At 49.0% G+C, this 27660-nt stretch overlaps 1 protein-coding gene and 1 pseudogene across 1 annotated transcript in view; one reads left to right on the top strand and one right to left on the bottom strand.

Annotated features, from left to right (window-relative positions):
• The window catches only part of LOC138797158 (zinc finger protein ZFP2-like), a 427215-nt gene that overhangs the window by 125051 nt on the left and 274504 nt on the right, over positions 1-27660 (top strand). The gene's annotated exons all lie outside the window — the stretch shown is intronic.
• LOC138797195 (zinc finger protein 585A-like) lies at positions 365-26411 on the bottom strand (annotated as a pseudogene).

The following is a 27660-nucleotide window of genomic DNA, read 5'->3' as shown; positions in this document are numbered from 1 at the left end:
CACATCCACCTGCGGCTCCACAGAGAATGAATCACACATCCACCTGCAGCTCCACAGGGAATGAATCACACATCCACCTGCGGCTCCACAGGGAATGAATCACACATCCACCTGCAGCTCCACAGGGAATGAATCACACATCCACCTGCGGCTGCACAGAGAATGAATCACACATCCACCTGCGGCTCCACAGAGAATGAATCACACCATCACTTTATCCAGAAGCCAAGCGTGCCAGTAGCTCAGAGGAAACATTACACACACGCTGAAATAAAGGGGGAAAGTGAATCCCAATCAGCCGGTGCCTCGTTCATTCGTCTCTTCACATCCACCATACACTGCCAAAATAGCTTTTAAACCGGACTTTATTTGAATTGTTTGTAAAACAGTTCCCATGTTATGAACACGAATACGGCTTCTCTCCACTGTGAATTCTCTTATGTCTAACAAGATCTAATTTATCTGTAAAACGTTTCCCGCATTCTGAACATAAAAACGGCTTTTCCTCTGAGTGACTTATCTCATGTAATGCAAGATCGGATTTATATGGGAAACTCTTTCCACATTCTAAGCATGAATACGGTTTCTCACCTTTGTGACTTATTTCATGTAGTACAAAATCAGATTTATATGTAAAACATTTCCCGCATTCTGAACACTCAAACAACTTCTCTACTTTGTGACTTTTCTCATGTGTAGAAAGATTTGATTTTTGTGTAAAGGATTTTCCACATTCTGAACATGAATATGGCTTCTCTCCTGTGTGACTTCTTTCATGTGTAACAAGATGTGATTTACTTGTAAAACCTTTCCCACATTCTGAACATGTATATGGTTTCTCTCCTGTGTGAATTCTCTCATGCCTAACAAGACTTGGTTTTTCCGTAAAACGCTTCCCACATTCTGCACAAGAATATGGCTTCTCTCCTGTGTGAATTCTCTCATGTTTAACAAGACTTGGTTTATCTGTAAAACATTTCCCACATTCTGTACATGAATACGGCTTCTCTCCTGTGTGACTTCTCTCATGTGTAACAAGACATGATTTATTCGTAAAGCATTTCCCACATTCTGAACATGAATATGGCTTCTCACCTGTATGAATTCTCTCATGTCTAACAAGATGAGATTTATTTATAAATGGTTTCCCACATTCCGAACATAAGTATGCCTTTTCTCCTGTGTGAATTTTTTCATGCATAACAAGGCTTGGCTTATCTGTAAAACATTTTCCACATTCTAAGCACGAGTACAACTTCTCTCCTTTGTGAATTCTCTCATGTGCAAACAGATTTGATTTTTGTGTAAAGCATTTCCTACATTCTGAACACGAATATGGCATTTCTCCTGTGTGACTTCTCTTATGTGCAACAAGATTTGACTTTTGTGTAAAACATTTTCCACATTTTGAACAGGAGTATGGCTTCTCTCCTCTGTGACTTCTCTCATGGGTAACAAGATGTGATTTGCATGTAAAGCATTTTCCACATTCTGAACATGAATATGGCTTCTCTCCTGTGTGAATTCTCTCATGTCTAATAAGACTTGTTCTTCCTGGAAAACATTTCCCACATTCTGAACATAAATATGGTTTATCTCCTATGCAAACTATTTTGTGTGTAAAAAGATCTGATCTAGCTGTAAATTGTTTTCCACATTCACCACATTGAATCCTTTCCCCTTCTCTGAGCTTAATCCCTGTGATCGCAGTGTGTGATTGGTCAGGAGAAGGTTCCTTATGGTCAGGAGGATTATATGATAGATCTGTAGTGTGACGTCCAGGATGTAGAGTAAGGGGGAGGAGGGCTTCTCCTGAGGAGTGCTGCTCCGCACCACCAGCTTCTTCCTTATAGGTCACACATAACATGGAGTCTCCTTCGCCGCTCGGGTTGGAATTTCCTGTTGGGGTAAGAAGATACGATGAAGCTTTTGTTTCGTACCATGAGGCCATTGATCTCCGTCCGTTAAGGCAAAAGAAGTTATTGACGGACGTTTTTATCACAAGTATCACAGGAGAGATGGAAGATGGCGGCACTCAGGTCGCGTGGGAACGGCCATGACAAATCACATTGAGCGTGAAACGTTTGTATCCCCATCATGTTGGAGTGAAGCGCCTGAAAGTGCCGCGAGTGCCGCCATCTTTGCATTCAGACGAATATTGGAAGAGAGAGAAGCACCAGGTCACCGGGCGTTCACTGTGACTGCCCGACAGCCAGGGGGCACCGAGCTCGGGATCTACACCCAGCGCTCTCACCCACTTATACTACAGCCTCTCAGTATATAGATCACCTACAGCAGGGGGCACAGAGTGGACATAGAGCGGGCACAGAGTATGGGTATAAAGTGGGGCAGCATAGGCATACAACGGGCGCTCCTGATAAGCACTTGCAGTTACATCCAGCACTGTGATTGCGATGACCGGTCCCCACGAGAGGGGACCGGTCAGCACGCGTGGCCGCGAGAAGGGACCGGTCAGCGCGCGCGGGGCCGCGAGAGGGGACCGGTGATGCACAGCAAGACAGAGACGTGTTCAATGTGAGGGTGCTGAGCACAAAGCTGAAGGCAGTCTGGAGCAGGTGCTGCTGGATGGGTGAGGAGATTTCCATGGGCGGGAAGAAGCAGAATTACCAGAAAACTTGTGGACCGTCCCCTGTGTTCTAAACCACGGCCACAGATCGGGATCCATCTGTTGTCATTTATATCGGTTATACCTGTTACATTCGTTACATCAGTTTTATCGGTTCTATTTGTTATAATCCCCCTCCACCATTACGGGACACTCTGCCCCCCCCAATCCCCCTCCACCATTACTGGACACTCTGCCCCCCCAATCCCCCTCCACCATTACTGGACACTCTGCCCCCCCAATCCCCCTCCACCATTACTGGACACTCTGCACCCCCAATCCCCCTCCCCCATTACTGGACACTCTGCACCCCCAATCCCCCTCCCCCATTACTGGACACTCTGCACCCCCAATCCCCCTCCACCATTACTGGACACTCTGCACCCCCAATCCCCCTCCACCATTACTGGACACTCTGCCCCCCCAATCCCCCTCCACCATTACGGGACACTCTGCCCCCCCCAATCCCCCTCCACCATTACTGGACACTCTGCCCCCCCAATCCCCCTCCACCATTACTGGACACTCTGCCCCCCCAATCCCCCTCCACCATTACTGGACACTCTGCACCCCAATCCCCCTCCCCCATTACTGGACACTCTGCACCCCCAATCCCCCTCCACCATTACTGGACACTCTGCACCCCCAATCCCCCTCCACCATTACTGGACACTCTGCACCCCCAATCCCCCTCCCCCATTACTGGACACTCTGCACCCCCAATCCCCCTCCACCATTACTGGACACTCTGCACCCCCAATCCCCCTCCACCATTACTGGACACTCTGCACCCCCAATCCCCCTCCACCATTACTGGACGCTCTGCCCCCCCAATCCCCCTCCACCATTACTGGACACTCTGCACCCCCAATCCCCCTCCACCATTACTGGACGCTCTGCCCCCCCAATCCCCCTCCACCAATACTGGACACTCTGCCCCCCCAATCCCCCTCCCCCATTACTGGACACTCTGCACCCCCAATCCCCCTCCCCCATTACTGGACACTCTGCACCCCCAATCCCCCTCCACCATTACTGGACACTCTGCACCCCCAATCCCCCTCCCCATTACTGGACACTGTATACACTCCTGTCTCTGAGCTCCGTGGATCCTTAGTCCTCCTGACTCTCCTGGGCTCTGACGTGCTGTGTCAGCTCTTATACACACACAGGTGTGCGCCTTTCCTAATCAGGACCAATCAGTGTAATTACACACAGCTGGACCCCAAAGAGCAGGACCGTCTCGGGGAGGGTCCATTACTGGGCAAAAAAACAGAACTTTTTCGAACTTATCAAATGGCTGTAATAAAACTGAGTGAAAAATTTAAAGGGGTCTAAAAACTTTCAGTATCCAGTGTAACAGGATTTAGTATAGGAGGAGGAGTCAGGAAACCAGGCAGATATATACAGTATATACTATCACAGGGGCCCCGATCCTACATACCTGGTATAGCATCTCCCAGCGTCTCCTCCTCCTCCTTCACCTCACTCATACACGGGGGATCGCCCCTCATCCTCTCTTCTTCTGCTTCATCCTCCACTTTAATATTAGTCACCTGATCTCCCCCCTGATGGGACATATAGAACAATTCAGTACAATCCAGCAGACAGGAGGGAAAATCTAACACATCAACATAAGAAACCAGCAACATGTATCTATCAGCCTCATCACATCTATGAGTGCAGGAGCAACAACCACCAGCACCGGGGGGCGCTATAGAGATATAGTGCTATAGCATCAGCCTCATCTACCTGCTGATTGTCTGCTGGGACATTTCCCTCTGGACAGTCCTGGGAATACAGAGGACGGGGACACCTCTCTGGTGGATTCCTGTCACTGCCTCCATCTGTAGGGAACACACAGGGAGCCAATCCATTATACACTGCTACATGTCATCAGGAGGAGGAGGATGGGAGGAGGATGGGAGGAGGAGGAGGAGGAGGATGGGAGGAGGATAGGATGAGGATGGGAGGAGGATGGGAGGAGGATGGGGGGAGGAGGAGGAGGGTGGGAGGAGGAGGATGGGAGGAGGAGGAGGATGGGGGGAGCAGGAGGATGGGGGGAGCAGGAGGATGGGGGGAGCAGGAGGATGGGGGGAGCAGGAGGATGGGGGGAGCAGGAGGATGGGGGGAGCAGGAGGATGGGGGGAGCAGGAGGATGGGGGGAGCAGGAGGAAGAGGAGGATCTAGGGGCCCCTCCCCCCTACTCTCTAGCATCAGGAAGGTCTCCTCTTACCTTGTGCTGTGAGGCCGGGCGGCTGATCCTCCATCATGAGCGGCTGCTCCCCCCGGTACAGATCCTTGTGTCCTTCTACATACTCCCACTCCTCCATGGAGAAATAGACGGCCACATCCTGACACCTTATAGGAACCTGACACACACAATGATCACACAGTCATCCCCCCCAGCCTGCTGCCTCCTGGATTACTCTATCATCTCCCAGCATTCCCCAGTGTCACCTCTCCAGTCAGCAGCTCAGTCATCCTGTGGGTGAGTTCTAGGATCTTCTGCTCATGTATCAGTGATGGAGGCTCCGTGATGGGGCCCCGGGCCCTGCTCCGCCCTCCTGACTCCTGGGGGAAGGCCACACCCTCCCCCCATGTCTTCTTCACTATGGTGTAATCCTGGGGATGGAGAGAGACAATGAGGGGACTGAGCCCAGTATTCCTGCCTCCTCCTCACTACAAAGAGGAGATTGTCCCCCTGTATAGAGCTCTAGTGAGGAGGAGGAGGAGACACATCTGGACTACTGGGGTCAGTGCTGGAGACCACCGCACCTACAAAGAGGAGACCAGATCCAGAACATAGAGCGGGGGAGGGAGGGGGCCAAAGAGCCCAGACAACAATGGTGGAAATCTAGAGAAGTTACCTCTCCGGTCAGCAGGCGGATGATCTCCAAGGTGACGTGTAATATTCTCTTACTGATCTCATTCCTGTCCTTCTCCATCCTTGGGGGGTCATTCAGGAGGAGGAGCGTCTGGGGGAGAAGAGGAGACAACTGGAGCACAAGGAGGGGCTAGTCCTGCTGGGGCCTTTATGTCACAGCCAGGGGCCCCAAACCATACAGGGGCCACAGCATATGTAACATCCCTCCTCCTGTATGCTTACATTACTGCTGGGGGGGTCAAACTGATAGTAACACAATGTAACATCCCTCCTCCTGTAAGCTTACCTTACTGCTGGGGTCACACTGATAGTAACACAATGTAACATCCCTCCTCCTGTAAGCTTACCTTACTGCTGGGGGGGTCACACACTGATAGTAACACAATGTAACATCCCTCCTCCTGTAAGCTTACCTTACTGCTAAGGGGGGTCACACTGATAGTAACACAATGTAACATCCCTCCTCCTGTAAGCTTACCTTACTGCTGGGGTCACACTGATAGTAACACAATGTAACATCCCTCCTCCTGTAAGCTTACCTTACTGCTGGGGGGGGGTCACACTGATAGTAACACAATGTAACATCCCTCCTCCTGTAAGCTTACCTTACTGCTGGGGTCACACACTGATAGTAACACAATGTAACACCCCTCCTCCTGTAAGCTTACCTTACTGCTGGGGTCACACACTGATAGTAACACAATGTAACATCCCTCCTCCTGTAAGCTTACCTTACTGCTGGGGTCACACTGATAGTAACACAATGTAACACCCCTCCTCCTGTAAGCTTACCTTACTGCTGGGGGGTCACACACTGATAGTAACACAATGTAACATCCCTCCTCCTGTAAGCTTACCTTACTGCTGGGGTCACACACTGATAGTAAGACAATGTAACACCCCTCCTCCTGTAAGCTTACCTTACTGCTGGGGGGGGTCACACTGATAGTAACACAATGTAACATCCCACCTCCTGTAAGCTTACCTTACTGCTGGGGGGGTCACACTGATAGTAACACAATGTAACATCCCTCCTCCTGTAAGCTTACCTTACTGCTGGGGTCACACTGATAGTAACACAATGTAACATCCCTCCTCCTGTAAGCTTACCTTACTGCTGGGGTCACACTGATAGTAACACAATGTAACATCCCTCCTCCTGTAAGCTTACCTTACTGCTGGGGGGTCACACACTGATAGTAACACAATGTAACATCCCTCCTCCTGTAAGCTTACCTTACTGCTGGGGTCACACTGATAGTAACACAATGTAACACCCCTCCTCCTGTAAGCTTACCTTACTGCTGGGGTCACACTGATAGTAACACAATGTAACATCCCTCCTCCTGTAAGCTTACCTTACTGCTGGGGGGGGTCACACTGATAGTAACACAATGTAACATCCCTCCTCCTGTAAGCTTACCTTACTGCTGGGGGGGTCACACTGATAGTAACACAATGTAACACCCCTCCTCCTGTAAGCTTACCTTACTGCTGGGGTCACACACTGATAGTAACACAATGTAACACCCCTCCTCCTGTAAGCTTACCTTACTGCTGGGGTCACACTGATAGTAACACAATGTAACATCCCTCCTCCTGTAAGCTTACCTTACTGCTGGGGGGGGGGTCACACTGATAGTAACACAATGTAACACCCCTCCTCCTGTAAGCTTACCTTACTGCTGGGGGGTCACACTGATAGTAACACAATGTAACATCCCTCCTCCTGTAAGCTTACCTTACTGCTGGGGGGTCACACACTGATAGTAACACAATGTAACACCCCTCCTCCTGTAAGCTTACCTTACTGCTGCGGGGGTCACACTGATAGTAACACAATGTAACATCCCTCCTCCTGTAAGCTTACCTTACTGCTGGGGGGTCACACACTGATAGTAACACAATGTAACATCCCTCCTCCTGTAAGCTTACCTTACTGCTGGGGTCACACTGATAGTAACACAATGTAACATCCCTCCTCCTGTAAGCTTACCTTACTGCTGGGGGGGGTCACACACTGATAGTAACACAATGTAACACCCCTCCTCCTGTAAGCTTACCTTACTGCTGGGGTCACACACTGATAGTAACACAATGTAACATCCCTCCTCCTGTAAGCTTACCTTACTGCTGGGGGGTCACACACTGATAGTAACACAATGTAACATCCCTCCTCCTGTAAGCTTACCTTACTGCTGGGGGGTCACACACTGATAGTAACACAATGTAACACCCCTCCTCCTGTAAGCTTACCTTACTGCTGGGGTCACACACTGATAGTAACACAATGTAACACCCCTCCTCCTGTAAGCTTACCTTACTGCTGGGGGGGTCACACTGATAGTAACACAATGTAACATCCCTCCTCCTGTAAGCTTACCTTACTGCTGGGGTCACACTGATAGTAACACAATGTAACATCCCTCCTCCTGTAAGCTTACCTTACTGCTGGGGTCACACACTGATAGTAACACAATGTAACATCCCTTCTCCTGTAAGCTTACCTTACTGCTGGGGTCACACTGATAGTAACACAATGTAACATCCCTGCTCCTGTAAGCTTACCTTACTGCTGGGGTCACACTGATAGTAACACAATGTAACATCCCTCCTCCTGTAAGCTTACCTTACTGCTGGGGTCACACACTGATAGTAACACAATGTAACATCCCTCCTCCTGTAAGCTTACCTTACTGCTGGGGTCACACACTGATAGTAACACAATGTAACATCCCTTCTCCTGTAAGCTTACCTTACTGCTGGGGGGTCACACTGATAGTAACACAATGTAACATCCCTTCTCCTGTAAGCTTACCTTACTGCTGGGGTCACACTGATAGTAACACAATGTAACACCCCTCCTCCTGTAAGCTTACCTTACTGCTGGGGTCACACACTGATAGTAACACAATGTAACATCCCTCCTCCTGTAAGCTTACCTTACTGCTGGGGGGGGTCACACACTGATAGTAACACAAGGTAACATCCCTCCTCCTGTAAGCTTACCTTACTGCTGGGGGGGGGGGGGGGTCACACTGATAGTAACACAATGTAACATCCCTCCTCCTGTAAGCTTACCTTACTGCTGGGGTCACACACTGATAGTAACACAATGTAACACCCCTCCTCCTGTAAGCTTACCTTACTGCTGGGGGGTCACACTGATAGTAACACAATGTAACACCCCTCCTCCTGTAAGCTTACCTTACTGCTAGGGTCACACACTGATAGTAACACAATGTAACATCCCTCCTCCTGTAAGCTTACCTTACTGCTGGGGGGGTCACACTGATAGTAACACAATGTAACATCCCTCCTCCTGTAAGCTTACCTTACTGCTGGGGTCACACACTGAGGAGCAGAGATCTCCACACACAACACAACAGCAGTGACTGCCCGACCAGGAGCTGCTCTGTATCTGGGAGATGCTGGAGGTGTAGGACCTGTGATGATGTCACAATCATGTGACCAGTACATGTGGGGGCGGAGCTCAGCAGTGCAGGAGAGAAGAGGTTGTGGTGAAGGACCTGTGATCATGTGACAGGAGCGGGCGGGGCTCTGTTTTCTCACTCCTCCTGTGTCTCCTGCTCCTCCTCCTCCCCATAGAGTGTAAGCTCCTGTGAGCAGGGTCCTCACTCCTCCTGTGTCTCCTCCTCCTCCTCCTCCCCATAGAGTGTAAGCTCCTGTGAGCAGGGTCCTCACTCCTCCTGTGTCTCCTCCTCCTCCTCCCCATAGAGTGTAAGCTCCTGTGAGCAGGGTCCTCACTCCTCCTGTGTCTCCTCCTCCTCCTCCCCATAGAGTGTAAGCTCCTGTGAGCAGGGTCCTCACTCCTCCTGTGTCTCCTCCTCCTCCCCATAGAGTGTAAGCTCCTGTGAGCAGGGTCCTCACTCCTCCTGTGTCTCCTCCTCCTCCTCCCATAGAGTGTAAGCTCCTGTGAGCAGGGTCCTCACTCCTCCTGTGTCTCCTCCTCCTCCTCCTCCCCATAGAGTGTAAGCTCCTGTGAGCAGGGTCCTCACTCCTCCTGTGTCTCCTCCTCCTCCCCATAGAGTGTAAGCTCCTGTGAGCAGGGTCCTCACTCCTCCTGTGTCTCCTCCTCCTCCTCCTCCTCATAGAGTGTAAGCTCCTGTGAGCAGGGTCCTCACTCCTCCTGTGTCTCCTCCTCCCCATAGAGTGTAAGCTCCTGTGAGCAGGGTCCTCACTCCTCCTGTGTCTCCTCCTCCTCCTCCCCATTGAGTGTAAGCTCCTGTGAGCAGGGTCCTCACTCCTCCTGTGTCTCCTCCTCCTCCTCCCCATAGAGTGTAAGCTCCTGTGAGCAGGGTCCTCACTCCTCCTGTGTCTCCTTCTCCTCCTCCTCCCCATAGAGTGTAAGCTCCTGTGAGCAGGGTCCTCACTCCTCCTGTGTCTCCTCCTCCTCCTCCCCATAGAGTGTAAGCTCCTGTGAGCAGGGTCCTCACTCCTCCTGTGTCTCCTCCTCCTCCTCCCCATAGAGTGTAAGCTCCTGTGAGCAGGGTCCTCACTCCTCCTGTGTCTCCTCCTCCTCCCCATAGAGTGTAAGCTCCTGTGAGCAGGGTCCTCACTCCTCCTGTGTCTCCTCCTCCTCCTCCCCATAGAGTGTAAGCTCCTGTGAGCAGGGTCCTCACTCCTCCTGTGTCTCCTCCTCCCCATAGAGTGTAAGCTCCTGTGAGCAGGGTCCTCACTCCTCCTGTGTCTCCTCCTCCTCCCCATAGAGTGTAAGCTCCTGTGAGCAGGGTCCTCACTCCTCTTGTGTCTCCTCCTCCTCCCCATAGAGTGTAAGCTCCTGTGAGCAGGGTCCTCACTCCTCCTGTGTCTCCTCCTCCTCCCCATAGAGTGTAAGCTCCTGTGAGCAGGGTCCTCACTCCTCCTGTGTCTCCTCCTCCTCCCCATAGAGTGTAAGCTCCTGTGAGCAGGGTCCTCACTCCTCCTGTGTCTCCTCCTCCTCCTCCTCCCCATAGAGTGTAAGCTCCTGTGAGCAGGGCCCTCACTCCTCCTGTGTCTCCTCCTCCCCATAGAGTGTAAGCTCCTGTGAGCAGGGTCCTCACTCCTCCTCCTCCTCCTCATAGAGTGTAAGCTCCTGTGAGCAGGGTCCTCACTCCTCCTGTGTCTCCTCCTTCTCCTCCTCCCCATAGAGTGTAAGCTCCTGTGAGCAGGGTCCTCACTCCTCCTGTGTCTCCTCCTCCTCCTCCTCCTCCCCATAGAGTGTAAGCTCCTGTGAGCAGGGTCCTCACTCCTCCTGTGTCTCCTCCTCCTCCTCCCCATAGAGTGTAAGCTCCTGTGAGCAGGGTCCTCACTCCTCCTGTGTCTCCTCCTCCTCCTCCCCATAGAGTGTAAGCTCCTGTGAGCAGGGTCCTCACTCCTCCTCCTGTCTCCTCCTCCTCCTCATAGAGTGTAAGCTCCTGTGAGCAGGGTCCTCACTCCTCCTGTGTCTCCTCCTTCTCCTCCTCCCCATAGAGTGTAAGCTCCTGTGAGCAGGGTCCTCACTCCTCCTGTGTCTCCTCCTCCTCCCCATAGAGTGTAAGTCCATCAAGCTATACTGAGCGTGCCGCTGTCCCTGAGACTCCATCAAGCTATACTGAGCGTGCCGCTGTCCCTGAGACTCCATCAAGCTATACTGAGCGTGCCGCTGTCCCTGAGACTCCATCAAGCTATACTGAGCGTGCCGCTGTCCCTGACAGTCCATCAAGCTATACTGAGCGTGCAGCTGTCCTAGAGAGTCCATCAAGCTATACTGAGCGTGCCGCTGTCCGACAGTCCATCAAGCTATACTGAGCGTGCAGCTGTCCTAGAGAGTCCATCAAGCTATACTGAGCGTGCCGCTATCCCTGACAGTCCATCAAGCTATACTGAGCGTGCCGCTGTCCCTGACAGTCCATCAAGCTATACTGAGCGTGCCGCTATCCCTGACAGTCCATCAAGCTATACTGAGCGTGCCACTGTCCCTGACAGTCCATCAAGCTATACTGAGCGTGCCGCTGTCCCTGACAGTCCATCAAGCTATACTGAGCGTGCTGCTGTCCCTGACAGTCCATCAAGCTATACTGAGCGTGCCGCTGTCCCTGATAGTCCATCAAGCTATACTAAGCGTGCCGCTGTCCCTGATAGTCCATCAAGCTATACTGAGCGTGCCGCTGTCCCTGACAGTCCATCAAGCTATACTGAGCGTGCCGCTATCCCTGACAGTCCATCAAGCTATACTGAGCGTGCCGCTGTCCCTGACAGTCCATCAAGCTATACTAAGCGTGCCGCTGTCCCTGATAGTCCATCAAGCTATACTGAGCGTGCAGTTGTCCTCAAAAGTTCATCAAACGTTCATGAGCATGTAGCAGTTGTAGAGAGGCCGTCAAGCATGCGTAAGTGTGAAGAAGTCCCACTGAGGCCGTCACGCTTGCCTGAAGCCCTTCCAAGTGGCATCAGTCCAGAATGCTGTCAGAGAGACCAGACGCTCCGCCCGGTCCACCTCGTAAGTACCGTAGCTGGTTCAGGGAAAGTTAGGACTTAGGGACTTTGATATGGTGAGAGGCTACGGCTTTATCAACGATCCCAATAATGGGGGCAAAACTTTGAGCCCGGTGAGGAGGTAGAGCACACCCCTATGCGGGGGCTACATGGATGGTGAGCTGCTGCCATCACTCAGTCAGGTGTATTGCATTGGAAGACGCCTCCATCATCAAAAGTACTAGGGCTGTGGGAGGAAGAATAGCCTTATCAGTCTGGAGACACTTGAGGGTCCGTGTTATTCATCTTCCCCAGAAGCCATCCATCCGGCAGCTGAATCCTCCTCGCCTGTCCCTTCTACTTCTATGGCAATAGGAATAAAAATGTCAGCTCACCCTTCCTTGGCCGTAATAATTGCAGGTGTGTGTGGATCTCTGTAGTGTGAAGCTCGTGATGGCAGTATTGCGGGCCGCAACCCGAAGATTCCAATCACATGAATAGGTTCCATCCACGGCGCGGTTAAAATGTAGAAAATTTATTTGAACATCACAAAAAACAAAACAAATAAATAAAAAACACGCCGACGCGTTGCTGGGTCAAAACCCCTTAATCATGGCTAGTGTATGACAGTAGTTTACATGCTTATATACCTGTAGGATGTGATGTCCTGCTCTAGACAGTGCACGCCCCTTGGAGGGTGGAGAACACCTCACCTGAGAAGAGGTCACATGACTACTCACAAATGAGTTTGTTGCAAACATAGTATCACAATAAAAAAAAAAAAAACTTAATTACTTCTAATGATAAACATCACATGAAGAACAAAAATTTGTTTCAATAAATATAATATAGATCTGATTTGTAATTTAATCCTTTCGGATATCTTGTACTCCCTCCCTTTTTCGTAGCAAATGAGTCCAATCGCCCCCCCGCCTGGGTTTGTTAACTCTTTCTATGGCTGAGATCTGCAGGCCTCTTAAATCTCCCCATGGCTTTCTACAGTGTTTCGAAAAACCTGAAAGTGAGTGATAGTTGTTGGAGGTCATTGCTGTGCGTATGTCTGTGAGATGTTCGCCAATGCCTACTCTGTTTTCTTATGCTCGATCCCACATATTGCAAATTACACACAGTGCAGTGAGCGACATACACTGTGTGTGTAGAGTTGCAATTTATGAAGGATGGAATCCCAAAGCTGCGGCCTGTGGCACATGACACAACAGAAGTTTGTTTGACAGTGTACACACCTTTATATTCAGCCAGTTCTGGACATTGGTATCCTTTGGAGATGATGACATTCATCAGTGTGAACGAGCACGTAGTCAGTGCATTATTCCAGTCCGTTTTATAGTCATCATCCTCTGCTGGATTTGGTGGTTTTCTGACACGTAATCCTCTCGGGATCATTTTGCGTTCTACATACTCTTTGAGGGTGATGACATGACATTTTTTTGTAGAACAATCTAACATCAATAACAGAGAACTGGAATCTGATACACAGCTACCAAAAGATCAGAGACCTGATCTCAATGCTGCAGGTTTAGGTGTCACCCCTTTGCACCTGACATTTGCGGAGCAATCGGGTGGACAGACCTTACTAGACCTGCAGTCCACTTCAGTGAATCCAGAAAATCTGGTCATTCAAACTGGAGAACGATTCACTATTCCCAATCCGACCTATTACCCAACTCAGTCCAGAACAGCAGGTATGGAGATCTTCCAACACAAGGTGGAGGAAGCCCTAACTGAGCTGAGTAACCGGTCAGAGACGGCATATAAGAGGGATAACCTGACAAGATCAGAAAGATTAGCTCTAAAAGAACTGACTAACAATTCTCAGCTAGTTGTCCGTCGCTCAGACAAGGACGGTTCTGTCGTTGTACTGGATAAAGCATTGTACACCAGAGAAGTTTTTAAAATCTTGGATCATACTACGACATATAAACGCCTTCTGTCTGATCCGTCGGACACGGTACGGTTTAAACTGACTGACATTTTGGATACTGGAGTAGAGCTGGGGGTAATAAATGAAAATTTTCTGCCCCCCCCCCCCCCACCCAATAATCCCTATTTTTCATGCTTTTCCCAAAACACACAAAAACCAGTTTCCCCCACCCTTACGCCCCCTAGTTTCTGGTATAGGCTCTCTCTTGGAGAGGCTTTGCGTATGGCTGGATGATTTGCTCCAGCCATTGGCCACCAGAACTATGGGATACATAAGGGACAGCAAGAGTTTGCTAGCCAGCATAGAGAAATTACCACCTATGAGAGATGTGTCCTGGTTGTCATGCGACGTTGTCGCATTGTATTCTAACATTCCCCATGACATGGCCATCAATGCTTTAGCCTATCATTTAGGTAAATACAGTAACTACAGTATAAATTTATCAAACTACATTCTATTAGTTATATGTTTTTTGCTGACTAACAATTTTTTTCAGTTTTCCGGTACTTTCTATCTCCAGATCTTAGGCTGCCCTATGGGCGCTAGCTTTTCGCCATCTTTAGCTAATATTTACATGGCCTATTGGGAGGAGGTCATTCTGTATAGCGCTCATAACCCCTACTTAGGTTTTATTTTTTGGTATGGGCGCTATATAGATGACCTCCTCCTAATATGGCAGGGGTCACAGGAGGAAGCACAGAATTTTGTACAGTACCTTAATGGCAACACCATGAATCTCCGCTTTACGTCAGAATTTAACCCCAACTCTATAGCCTTCCTGGATGTTTCTTTACAGTTTAAGGATGGTAAAATCAGCACTAGCCTATACCGTAAACCTACGGCGGGCAACGGCGTCTTGCACGCCAAAAGTAGCCATCCCCCTCATACAACGAGGAACCTTCCCATTGGGGAATATATTTGTTTAATTTGGAATTGTTCTGATAACGAGACTTATCTACGGGAAGCCAAGAGTCTACAGGATAGACTTTTAGCGAGGGGCTATAAACTACGTGTTATAATAAGAGCTAGAAATATAGCCGAACAAAAAAACAGATCTCATCACCTACAAGATAGGGCACTAGACGGACCCCCCAATATGCAATCCACCTCTAAATCTATAACCTTTTCTACCAACTACAGCCCACAGTTCAAAGAAATACGCAGCATTATAAATAAATACATTCCACTGTTATTTGCTGATTCCAAGTGTGAACAGGTCCTTAACCCCTTCAAGACTAAGCCAATTTGCACCTAAAAGACCAGGCTCATTTTCCAAAATCTGACCTGTCTCACTTTATGCTCTTATAGCTCAGTGATGCTTTAACGTATGCTAGCGATTCTGAGATAGTTTTTTCGTCACATATGGCACTTTATATTAGTGGCAAAATTTGGTCACTACTTTGTGTGTTTTTTGTGAAAAACATCAAAATATCAAGAAAAATTGAAAAAATTAGCATTTTATGAACTTTGAAATTCTCTGCTTCTAAAAAAAGAAAGTTGTATTACATAAATTAGTTACTAAGTCACATAACCAATATGTCCTCTTTATTCTGGCTTCATTTCATAAACATATTTTACTTTTTTAGGGTGTTATGGGGCTTAGAAATGTATCAGCAAATAACCACATTTTCGTGAAAGTTTCCAAAACTGATTTTTTTAGGGACCAGTTCTTATTTTAAGTTGATTTAGGAGGCTTGTATACTGGAAACCCCCATAAGTGACCCCATTTTGGAAACTAGACACCTTAAAGAATTAATCTAGGGGTATAATGAGCATTTTAACCCTACAGGGGCTGGAGGAAAGTATTCACCATTAGGCCGTAAAAAAAAAGGAAAAATTAAAATTTTCCAATAATATATACATTTAGATTAAAGTTTCTTATTTTCAAAAGGAACATGAGAGAAAAAGCACCCCAAAATTTGTAACACATGTTCTCTTGAGTACTACGGTACCCCATATGTGGGCGTTAACCACTGCATGGGCACACAGCGGGGCTCAGAAGGGAAGGAGCGCCAATTAGCTTTTCCATTGCAGATTTTGCTGAAGAAGTTTTTGAGCGTCAGGTGTGTTTGCAGAGCCCCTGTAGTGTCCGCAGAGAGTAAAATCTCCCCATAAGTCACCCCATTTTGGAAAGTGCACCCCTCAAAGAACTCATTTTGGGGTGTGGTGAGCATTTTGACCCCACAGGTATTAGAGGAAAGTATTCAAAAGTAGACAGTAAAAATGAAAAACTCGAATTTTTCCAATAATATGTTCCTTTAGTTTGAAATTTCTCAATTTCACGAGGAACAGGAGAGAAAATTCACCCCAAAATCTGTAACGCAGGGTCTCCTGAGTAGAACGGTACCCCATATGTGGGCATAAACCACTGTATGGGCACACAGCCGGGCTCAGAAGGGAAGGAGCGCCAATTAGCATTTTCTCTGCAGATTTTTCTGAAGAAGTTTCTGAGCACCAGGTGCGTTTGCAGCGCCCCTGTAGTGTCTACCGAATAGAATCCCCCCAAAAGTCACCCCATTTCGGAAAGTACACCCCTCAAATAATTCATCTTGGGGTAGGATGAGCATTTTGGCCCCACAGGTATTAGAGGAAAGTATTCAAAATTGGCCAGTAAAATGAAAAACTTGAATTTTTCCAATAATATGTTGGTTTAGTTTGAAATTTCTAAATTTCACAAGGAACAGGAGAAAAAATGTACCCCAAAATCTGTAACACAGGTTCTCCTGAGTACAACGGTACCCCATATGTGGGCATAAACCACTGTATGGGCACACAGCCGGGCTCAGAAGGGAAGGAGCGCCAATTTGCTGGAGCAAAACCGCAGCTAGTAATAGTTATTAGAATAGCGCAGTTACTAAAATACAATAAAAAAAATTAGATTACAGGTAATGTGGGGTGGTTACGGACAGTCTGGGGTGGTTACGGGTAATCTAGAGGTGGTTACGGGCAACCTGGGGTGGTTACGGGCAGTCTGAGGTGGTTACGGGCAGTCTGGGGTGGTTACGGGCAGTCTGAGGTGGTTACGGGCAGTCTGAGGTGGTTACGGGCAGTCTGGGGTGGTTACGGACAGTCTGAGGTGGTTACGGATAATCTGGGGTGGATACGGTCAACATGGGGTGGTCACAGGCAACCTGCTGTGGTTACGGCAACCTGGGGTGGTTACAGGCAACCTGGTGTGGTTAGAGGCAACCTGGGGTGGTTAGAGGCAACCTGGGGTGGTTAAGGGCAATGTGGGGTGAATACGGACAACCTGCTGTGGTTACAGACAATCTGGTATGGTTACAGGCAACCTGCTGTGGTTACGGACAATCTGGGGTGGTTGCGGACAATCTGGGGTGGTTACGGACAATCTGGGGTGGTTACGGACAATCTGGGGTGGTTACAGGCAAGCTGCTGTGGTTACGGATAAACTGAAGTGCTAATAGGTAATCTGAGGTGGGTACCTGTAATCTGGCGTGGTTACGGGCAATCTGGAGGGGGTCACTGGCAATTTGGGGTGGTTAGAGGCAAGGTGCAGTGTTCAGAGGCAAGGTGCGGTGGTCAGATGCAAGGTGCGGTGGTCAGATGCAAGGTGCGGTGGTCATAGGCGACGTGCGGTGGTCAGAGGCGACGTGCGGTGGTCAGAGGCGACGTGCGGTGGTCAGAGGCGACGTGCGGTGGTCAGAGGCAAGGTGCGGTGGTCAGAGGCAAGGTGCGGTGGTCAGAGGCAACCTGCGGTGGTTGCGTGCAATCTGGGGGGTTACATGTAATCTGGCATGATTACGGGCAATCTGGGGTGGTTATGCCCAACCTGCGGTGGTTAGGGGCAACCTGGGGGGGTTACAGACAATCTAGAATTGTTACGGATAGAGTGAAGTGCTTATAGCTAATCTGGGGTGGTTACATGTAATTTGGGGTGGTTACAGGCAATCTGGGGAGATTACGGACAATCTGGAGGGGGTCACTGGCAACGTGTGGTGGTTACGGGCAACGTGCGGTGGTTACGGGCAACGTGCGGTGGTTACGGGTAATCTGGGGGGTTACGTGCAATCTGACGTGATTACGGACAACCTGGGGTGGTTACGGGCTATGTGCGGTGGTTACGGGCAACCTGCGGTGGTTACGGGTAATCTGGGGGGGGTAGGGGTAATTTGGGAGTAAACTGCAATTATTACTATAATAAAAAGTGTGTGTTTTATTTTTTTGTATGTTTGTCACTTTTTGTACTTTATACATTCATTTTCACTGTATTACTATGATTACTGTGATATTTTCTATCACAGTAATCATAGTTCAGTGACAGAGACCAAATTGGTCTCTGTCACTTTAAATTTTCAGAGCTGGCTGGTTGTGGAGCGCATGCGCACATCATAACCAGCCAGGACACCGAAGAGGAAGGAGCTCCGTGGATCCGGTGAGCATATGGGGAAGGGGGGTGACTGGGGGACGGGGGTGACAGGGGGGGTGGGGGGCGACTTGGGGGGTGGGGGGGACATCACTTTTTATCCCCTGTCACCAATCATTCATGGTGACAGGGGATAAAAAGTGCCGGCGGCACATGGCACAAGCGATCAGCGGTATATAGTATATACCGCTGATCGCTTGTACCGGGACCCCACAGGGGGGGTCCCAAAGACTGCCCCATGCTCTCCGCTACCTCCGGTGGCGGAGAGCATGGGGCTTTCATTCATTTTTCTTTTTTGATCACTGTGAACAGACATTAGTCTGTTCACAGTGATCGCGGCGGCCATCTTGGATCCGATGGCCGCCGCGGGAGGGGGGGTTAGTGACTGGGGCACTAGGGGGCTGATATACAGATGGCCGACGTGAAGGGGTTAACAATGGCATTAGATATGTAGCACGCAGAGGATGTACTTTACTAGTGACATTGCTGCAAAGGATACCAATGTCCAGAACTGGCTGAATATAAAGGTTTTTACGCTGCAGCACATGTGTGTACGCTGTCAAACAAACTTCTGTTGTGTCATGTGCCACAGGCCGCAGCTTTGGGATTCCATCCTTCATAAATTGCAACTCTACACACACAGTGTATGTCGCTCACTGCACTGTGTGTAATTTGCAATATGTGGGATCGAGCATAAGAAAACAGAGTAGGCATTGGCGAACATCTCACAGACATACGCACAGCAATGACCTCCAACAACTATCACTCACTTTCAGGTTTTTCGAAACACTGTAGAAAGCCATGGGGGAGATTTAAGAGGCCTGCAGATCTCAGCCATAGAAAGAGTTAACAAACCCAGGCGGGGGGGGGGGGGCGATTGGACTCATTTGCTACGAAAAAGGGAGGGAGTACAAGATATCCGAAAGGATTAAATTACAAATCAGATCTATATTATATTTATTGAAACAAATTTTTGTTCTTCATGTGATGTTTATCATTAGAAGTAATTAAGTTTTTTTTTTATTATTGTGATACTATGTTTGCAACAAACTCATTTGTGAGTAGTCATGTGACCTCTTCTCAGGTGAGGTGTTCTCCACCCTCCAAGGGGCGTGCACTGTCTAGAGCAGGACATCACATCCTACAGGTATATAAGCATGTAAACTACTATCATACACTAGAAAATAAATTTTCTACGTTTTAACCAAGCCGTGGATGGAACCTATTCATGTGATTGGAATCTTCTACTTCTATGGCAGTCCCCAAGTCGGCAGACACCATCTCGATGTCTCCCCTAGTGAAAGTTTTAGAGTGAGGACGCACCATCTCACCTTCTGCTTTTGAAGCAGTCCCCCAAGTTGGGACACCCTATCTCGCCTTCTCCTGCAGTGGCAGTCGCCCCCCCCCCCCCCCAGAACCAGATGGGGGTATCTTCAAGGCCCCCCCCCCCCCCTCCGATGACGCTCCTACGGGAGTGAAACTAGTTGAGGGGCTATGTAGTTTATGTTTTTATTAGCACCAGACAGAGCTTTTGAAGAAGTCAGTAGTCCGCAGCTACGTCTTGATTATGGCGATGTGGCGAGTGTCCTAACTACCTGTACTAGTGATCATTCCCATTGGACAGTAGACCATCTGACTTTATAACTTATGTTTCTATTGATACTCCTGCCTATTGCTCTTTGTGCACTTTATGCTGCCGTTATATTGTATCGGAGGTATATGCATCGTATTGAAGACAGAATCTGCTTGGTGGCCATTTTTAATGTATTCCGTAGCTGAAATACTTTTCCCTGTTGTACCCGACGCTTCAGTCATTGTAGAACCATAATGCCTTGCCTACCTGGTGGCTGATTTCTACTACACCTCAGGTGTCTGCCAATGACATCTATGCTGCCGCCAGACCCCCGAGCTAACCTGACAGGTGCGTCCTAAAGGGAAGAGGACACAATGACCGCGTTCTAAAAGGGAAGACAACACAATGACCTCGTCCTAAAAGGGAAGACAACACAATGACCTCGTCCTAAAGAGAAGACAACACAATAACCGCGTTCTAAAAGGGAAGACAACACAATGACCGCGTCCTAAAAGGGAAGACAACACAATGACCTCGTCCTAAAGAGAAGACAACACAATAACCGCGTTCTAAAAGGGAAGACAACACAATGACCGCGTCCTAAAGAGAAGACAACACAATAACCGCGTTCTAAAAGGGAAGACAACACAATGACCGCGTCCTAAAAGGGAAGACAACACAATGACCTCGTCCTTAAAGAGAAGACAACACAATGACCGCGTCCTAAAAGGGAAGACAACACAATGACCGCGTCCTAAAAGGGAAGACAACACAATGACCGCGTCCTAAAAGGGAAGACAACACAATGACCGCGTCCTAAAAGGGAAGACAACACAATGACCGCGTCCTAAAGAGAACACAGTGACCGCGTCCTAAGGAGAACACAATGACCGCGTGCTAAAGAGAACACAATGACCGCGTCCTAAAGAGAACACAATGACCGCGTCCTAAGGAGAACACAATGACCGCGTCCTAAAGAGAACACAATGACCGCGTCCTAAAGAGAACACAATGACCGCGTCCTAAAGAGAACACAATGACCGCGTCCTAAAGAGAACACAATGACCGCGTCCTAAAGAGAACACAGTGACCGCGTCCTAAGGAGAACACAATGACCGCGTCCTAAGGAGAACACAATGACCGCGTCCTAAAGAGAACACAATGACCGCGTCCTAAAGAGAAGAGAACGACGACAATACGAGATAAACACTGATAAAAAAGAAGACAAAGCCGGCTGTAATGAGTACGACATCTCCAGCAAATGGCGGCTCCTGCACCTCTCATAACGACGCCTTGTTGGTACTGGATGACTTGGTAAATAAGGATCACACATAGACCCCGCCCCTTTAGTCATGGCTACTGCATGTAACTATTCCTCATGGCGCAGACATCATAAAGCCGCCAATTCATTGTGCCCATTGGCGCTTACATTCTGACACATCAGCCATAGTTGGCGGCTGCCATTGTTTCATTCTCTGATTTTACTGTAAAACATTTCGCACATATAGAAGTTTAATATCCTGAACATGAACACAACTTTTCACGCGTGACTTCTCATGTTTAATAGGGTTTTCTTGTAAAACAATTTTGGGACAAATTGTGAACATTAATACATTTCTCCTCCTGTGTGAATTCTCTCATGTTTAACAAGACTTGGTTTATCTGTAAAACATTTCCCACATTCTGAACATGAATTTCACTTCTCTCCTATGTGAATTTTCTCATGTGTAACCAGACACGATTTATACATAAAGCATTTCCCACATTCTGAACATGAGTATGGCTTTTCTCCTGTGTGAATTCTTTTATGTCTGACAAGATGCGATTTATTTATAAAGCATTTCCCACATTCAGAACATGAATATGGCTTTTCTCCTGTGTGACTTCTCTTATGTCTAACAAGGCTTGTTGTATGTGTAAAACATTTTCCACATTCTAAACATGAATATGGCTTTTCTCCTGTGTGAATTCTTTCATGCTTAACAAGATTTGATTTTTGCGTAAATCCTTTCCCACATTCTGAACATGAATATGGTGTCTCTCCTGTGTGACTTCTCTCATGTTGGACAAGAGTTGATATATTGATAAACAATTTACCACACTCTGAACATGCAAATGACATCTTTCCTGTGTGAGTCCCCTCATGAATAATAAGATCTGATCTACATGTAAAAGTTTTTCCACACTCTAAACATGAATACGGTCTCTCTGCTGTGTGAAATCTCTCATGTAAAACAAGATTTGATTTGTGCGTAAAACATCTTCCACACACTGAACACGAATATGGCTTTTCTCCGGTGTGAACTCGTGTATGCCTAAGAAGATGTGATTTATTTAGAAAGCGTTTCCCACATTCTGAACATGAATATGGCTTCTCTCCTGTGTGAATTTTCTTATGCCTGTCAAGATTTGATTTATTTGGAAAGCATTTCCCACATTCTGAACATGAATATGGCTTCTCTCCTGTGTGAATTTTCTGATGTGCAACAATGCTTGATTTTTTTCTAAAAAATTTCCCACATTCTAGACAGGAATACGGCTTCTCTCCTGTGTGAATCCTCTCATGTTCAAGAAGGTTTGTTTTGTGTGTATAGCTTTTCCCACATTCAGCGCATGAATACAACTTCTTTGCTGTGTGAAGTCTCTCCTGAGTAACATTTGATTTTTGTGTAAAGAGTTTCCCACATTCTGAACATGAATATGGCTTCCATCTTAAGTGATTTGATCTGATTGCAAACGGTTTTCCACATTCATCACACTGAATCCTTTCCCCTCCTCTGTGACCCGTCCCTGTGGTCGCGGTGTGTGATTGGTCAGGAGAAGGTTCCTCATGGTCAGGAGGATTATATGATAGATCTGTAGTGTGACGTCCTGGATGTACAGTAAGGGGGAGGAGGGCTTCTCCTGAGGAGTGCTGCTCCGCACCTTCATCCTCTTCTTTATAGATCAGCGATAACACGATGTTCTCCTCAGAGTCTTTGGTGGAATTTTCTGTTTGGAAAAAAGATTTGAGTTTTTTTTAAACCACAAAAAAAACAGGATTTATAACATTTCTATAAGACGGAAGAAGGGACGAGAAATCGAGCCGGGAGACTTCTATACACCGACACTCTAAGTTAACCCAGCAGATTCAGCTGATGTTATAAGGTGTACGACGACAGATATATGACGTGTTGGCAACCGGAAGGCGGCATTGCTGAGCCATGCTCCATCTGCTCCCACTGTTTAAAGTTATAACCTGGTCGCCACCTACACAAGGGATATAGAAGCCAGAGGACACTCAGTGCCCATGGGTCGCCTCAGGCTGTCACTATAGAGATCTCCTCTGCATTGGACACAGGAGAGCGTAGGACCAGAGCCCAGCAGTCCGCTGCCACCATGTCTGTCATCACTGAGAGCAACCCGGTGTATACCGACACAAACCAGCCAGAGACGGAACACGTTACTGGGTTGCACCAGACCCGAAGGCCATATATAATAATATATATCCTGTAATATTAACCCCTTGTGCAATGGAGGTTATCCCCATATACTACCCCCCCCTGGAGCACCAGAGATGGAACCTGCTAAGACTTTATTCACTGTCCCTTTACACCAGGATAGCATCACCATTATCCCTTCTCCTCCCGACAGACAAGTGTCCTACACTAGATATACATACAGCGCCTGGATCACCTCCCTCACTATACATAACACAGAGGGTCACAGGGAGCCCCCCCTTATATCCCTGTATAACTTCATCCTCCCATACCTGGTATAGCAGCTGCCGGCGTCTCCTCCTCCTTCACCTCACTCATACACGGGGGATCGCCCCTCATCCTCTCTTCTTCAGCTTCATCCTCCACTTTAATATTGTGGTTATCCTCTGGACAGTCCTGGGAATACAGAGGACGGGGACATCTCTCTGGTGGATTCTGGTCACTGCCTCCATCTGTAGGGAACACACAGGGAGCCAATCCATTATACACTGCTACATGTCATCAGGAGGAGGGGGATTGGAGGAGGAGGAGCAGAGGATGAGAGGAGGAGGAGGATGGGGGGAGGAGGAGGAGGATGGGAGGAGGAGGATGTAGGGGCCCCTCCCCCCTGCTCTCTAGCATCAGGAAGGTCTCCTCTTACCTTGTGCTGTGAGGCCGGGCGGCTGATCCTCCATCATGAGCGGCTGCTCCCCCCGGTACAGATCCTTGTGTCCTTCTACATACTCCCACTCCTCCATGGAGAAATAGACGGCCACATCCTGACACCTTATAGGAACCTGACACACACAATGATCACACAGTCATCCCCCCCAGCCTGCTGCCTCCTGGATTACTCTATCATCTCCCAGCATTCCCCAGTGTCACCTCTCCAGTCAGCAGCTCAGTCATCCTGTGGGTGAGTTCTAGGATCTTCTGCTCATGTATCAGTGATGGAGGCTCCGTGATGGGGCCCCGGGCCCTGCTCCGCCCTCCTGACTCCTGGGGGAAGGCCACACCCTCCCCCCATGTCTTCTTCACTATGGTGTAATCCTGGGGATGGAGAGAGACAATGAGGGGACTGAGCCCATTATTCCTGCCTCCTCCTCACTACAAAGAGGAGATTGTCCCCCTGTATAGAGCTCTAGTGAGGAGGAGGAGGAGGAGACACATCTGGACTACTGGGGTCAGTGCTGGAGACCACCGCACCTACAGAGAGGAGACCAGATCCAGAACATAGAGCGGGGGAGGGAGGGGCCAAAGAGCCCAGACAACAATGGTGGAAATCTAGAGAAGTTACCTCTCCGGTCAGCAGGCGGATGATCTCCAAGGTGACGTGTAATATTCTCTTACTGATCTCATTCCTGTCCTTCTCCATCCTTGGGGGGTCATTCAGGAGAAGGAGCGTCTGGGGGAGAAGAGGAGACAACTGGAGCACAAGGAGGGGCTAGTCCTGCCGGGGCCTTTATGTCACAGCCAGGGGCCCCAAACCATACAGGGGCCACAGCATATGTAACATCCCTCCTCCTGTAAGCTTACCTTACTGCTGGGGGGTCACACACTGATAGTAACACAATGTAACATCCCTCCTCCTGTAAGCTTACCTTACTGCTGGGGGGTCACACACTAATAGTAACACAATGTAACATCCCTCCTCCTGTAAGCTTACCTTACTGCTGGGGTCACACACTGATAGTAACACAATGTAACATCCCTCCTCCTGTAAGCTTACCTTACTGCTGGGGTCACAAACTGATAGTAACACAATGTAACATCCCTCCTCCTGTAAGCTTACCTTACTGCTGGGGTCACACTGATAGTAACACAATGTAACATCCCTCCTCCTGTAAGCTTACCTTACTGCTGGGGGGGTCACACTGATAGTAACACAATGTAACATCCCTCCTCCTGTAAGCTTACCTTACTGCTGGGGGGGTCACACTGATAGTAACACAATGTAACATCCCTCCTCCTGTAAGCTTACCTTACTGCTGGGGTCACACACTGATAGTAACACAATGTAACATCCCTCCTCCTGTAAGATTACCTTACTGCTGGGGGGGTCACACTGATAGTAACACAATGTAACATCCCTCCCCCTGTAAGCTTACCTTACTGCTGGGGGGTCACACTGATAGTAACACAATGTAACACCCCTCCTCCTGTAAGCTTACCTTACTGCTGGGGGGGTCACACACTGATGGTAACACAATGTAACACCCCTCCTCCTGTAAGCTTACCTTACTGCTGGGGGTCACACTGATAGTAACACAATGTAACATCCCTCCTCCTGTAAGCTTACCTTACTGCTGGGGGGGTCACACTGATAGTAACACAATGTGACATCCCTCCTCCTGTAAGCTTACCTTACTGCTGGGGTCACACTGATAGTAACACAATGTAACATCCCTCCTCCTGTAAGCTTCCCTTACTGCTGGGGTCACACTGATAGTAACACAATGTAACATACCTCCTCCTGTAAGCTTACCTTACTGCTGGGGTCACACACTGATAGTAACACAATGTAACACCCCTCCTCCTGTAAGCTTACCTTACTGCTGGGGGGGTCACAATGATAGTAACACAATGTAACATCCCTCCTCCTGTAAGCTTACCTTACTGCTGGGGGGTCACACACTGATAGTAACACAATGTAACATCCCTCCTCCTGTAAGCTTACCTTACTGCTGGGGGGGTCACACTGATAGTAACACAATGTAACATCCCTCCTCCTGTAAGCTTACCTTACTGCTGGGGGGTCACACACTGATAGTAACACAATGTAACACCCCTCCTCCTGTAAGCTTACCTTACTGCTGGGGGGGTCACACTGATAGTAACACAATGTAACACCCCTCCTCCTGTAAGCTTACCTTACTGCTGGGGGGGTCACACACTGATGGTAACACAATGTAACACCCCTCCTCCTGTAAGCTTACCTTACTGCTGGGGTCACACACTAATAGTAACACAATGTAACATCCCTCCTCCTGTAAGCTTACCTTACTGCTGGGGTCACACACTGAGGAGCAGAGATCTCCACACACAACACAACAGCAGAGACTGCCCGACCAGGAGCTGCTCTATATCTGGTAGATGCTGGAGGTGTAGGACCTGTGATGATGTCACAAACATGTGACCAGTACATGTGGGGGCGGAGCTCAGCAGTGCAGGAGAGAAGAGATTGTGGTGAAGGACCTGGGATCATATGACAGGAGCGGGCGGGGCTCTGTTTCCTCACTCCTCCTGTCTCCTCCTCCTCCCCATAGAGTGTAAGCTCCTGTGAGCAGTGTCCTCACTCCTCCTGTGTCTCCTCCTCCTCCTCCCCATAGAGTGTAAGCTCCTGTGAGCAGGGTCCTCACTCCTCCTGTGTCTCCTCCTCCTCCCCATAGAGTGTAAGCTCCTGTGAGCAGGGTCCTCACTCCTCCTGTGTCTCCTCCTCCTCCTCCTCCCATAGAGTGTAAGCTCCTGTGAGCAGTGTCCTCACTCCTCCTGTGTCTCCTCTCCTCCTCCCCATAGAGTGTAAGCTCCTGTGAGCAGGGTCCTCACTCCTCCTGTGTCTCCTCCTCCCCATAGAGTGTAAGCTCCTGTGAGCAGGGTCCTCACTCCTCCTGTGTCTCCTCCTCCCCATAGAGTGTAAGCTCCTGTGAGCAGTGTCCTCACTCCTCCTGTGTCTCCTCCTCCTCCTCCCCATAGAGTGTAAGCTCCTGTGAGCAGGGTCCTCACTCCTCCTGTGTCTCCTCCTCCTCCCCATAGAGTGTAAGCTCCTGTGAGCAGGGTCCTCACTCCTCCTGTGTCTCCTCCTCCTCCTCCCCATAGAGTGTAAGCTCCTGTGAGCAGGGTCCTCACTCCTCCTGTGTCTCCTCCTCCTTCCCATAGAGTGTAAGCTCCTGTGAGCAGGGTCCTCACTCCTCCTGTGTCTCCTCCTCCTCCCCATAGAGTGTAAGCTCCTGTGAGCAGGGTCCTCACTCCTCCTGTGTCTCCTCCTCCTCCTCCCCATAGAGTGTAAGCTCCTGTGAGCAGGGTCCTTACTCCTCCTGTGTCTCCTCCTCCTCCTCCCCATAGAGTGTAAGCCCCTGTGAGCAGGGTCCTCACTCCTCCTGTGTCTCCTCCTCCTCCTCCTCCCCATAGAGTGTAAGCTCCTGTGAGCAGGGTTCTCACTCCTCCTGTGTCTCCTCCTCCTCCTCCCCATAGAGTGTAAGCTCCTGTGAGCAGGGTCCTCACTCCTCCTGTGTCTCCTCCTCCTCCCCATAGAGTGTAAGCTCCTGTGAGCAGGGTGCTCACTCCTCCTGTGTCTCCTCCTCCTCCTCCCCATAGAGTGTAAGCTCCTGTGAGCA

The sequence above is a fragment of the Dendropsophus ebraccatus genome, chromosome 7 (assembly GCF_027789765.1).
Source record: "Dendropsophus ebraccatus isolate aDenEbr1 chromosome 7, aDenEbr1.pat, whole genome shotgun sequence".
In the NCBI taxonomy this organism is placed as follows: Eukaryota; Metazoa; Chordata; class Amphibia; order Anura; family Hylidae; genus Dendropsophus; species Dendropsophus ebraccatus.
This window is presented reverse-complemented; position numbering and strand designations above follow the sequence as displayed.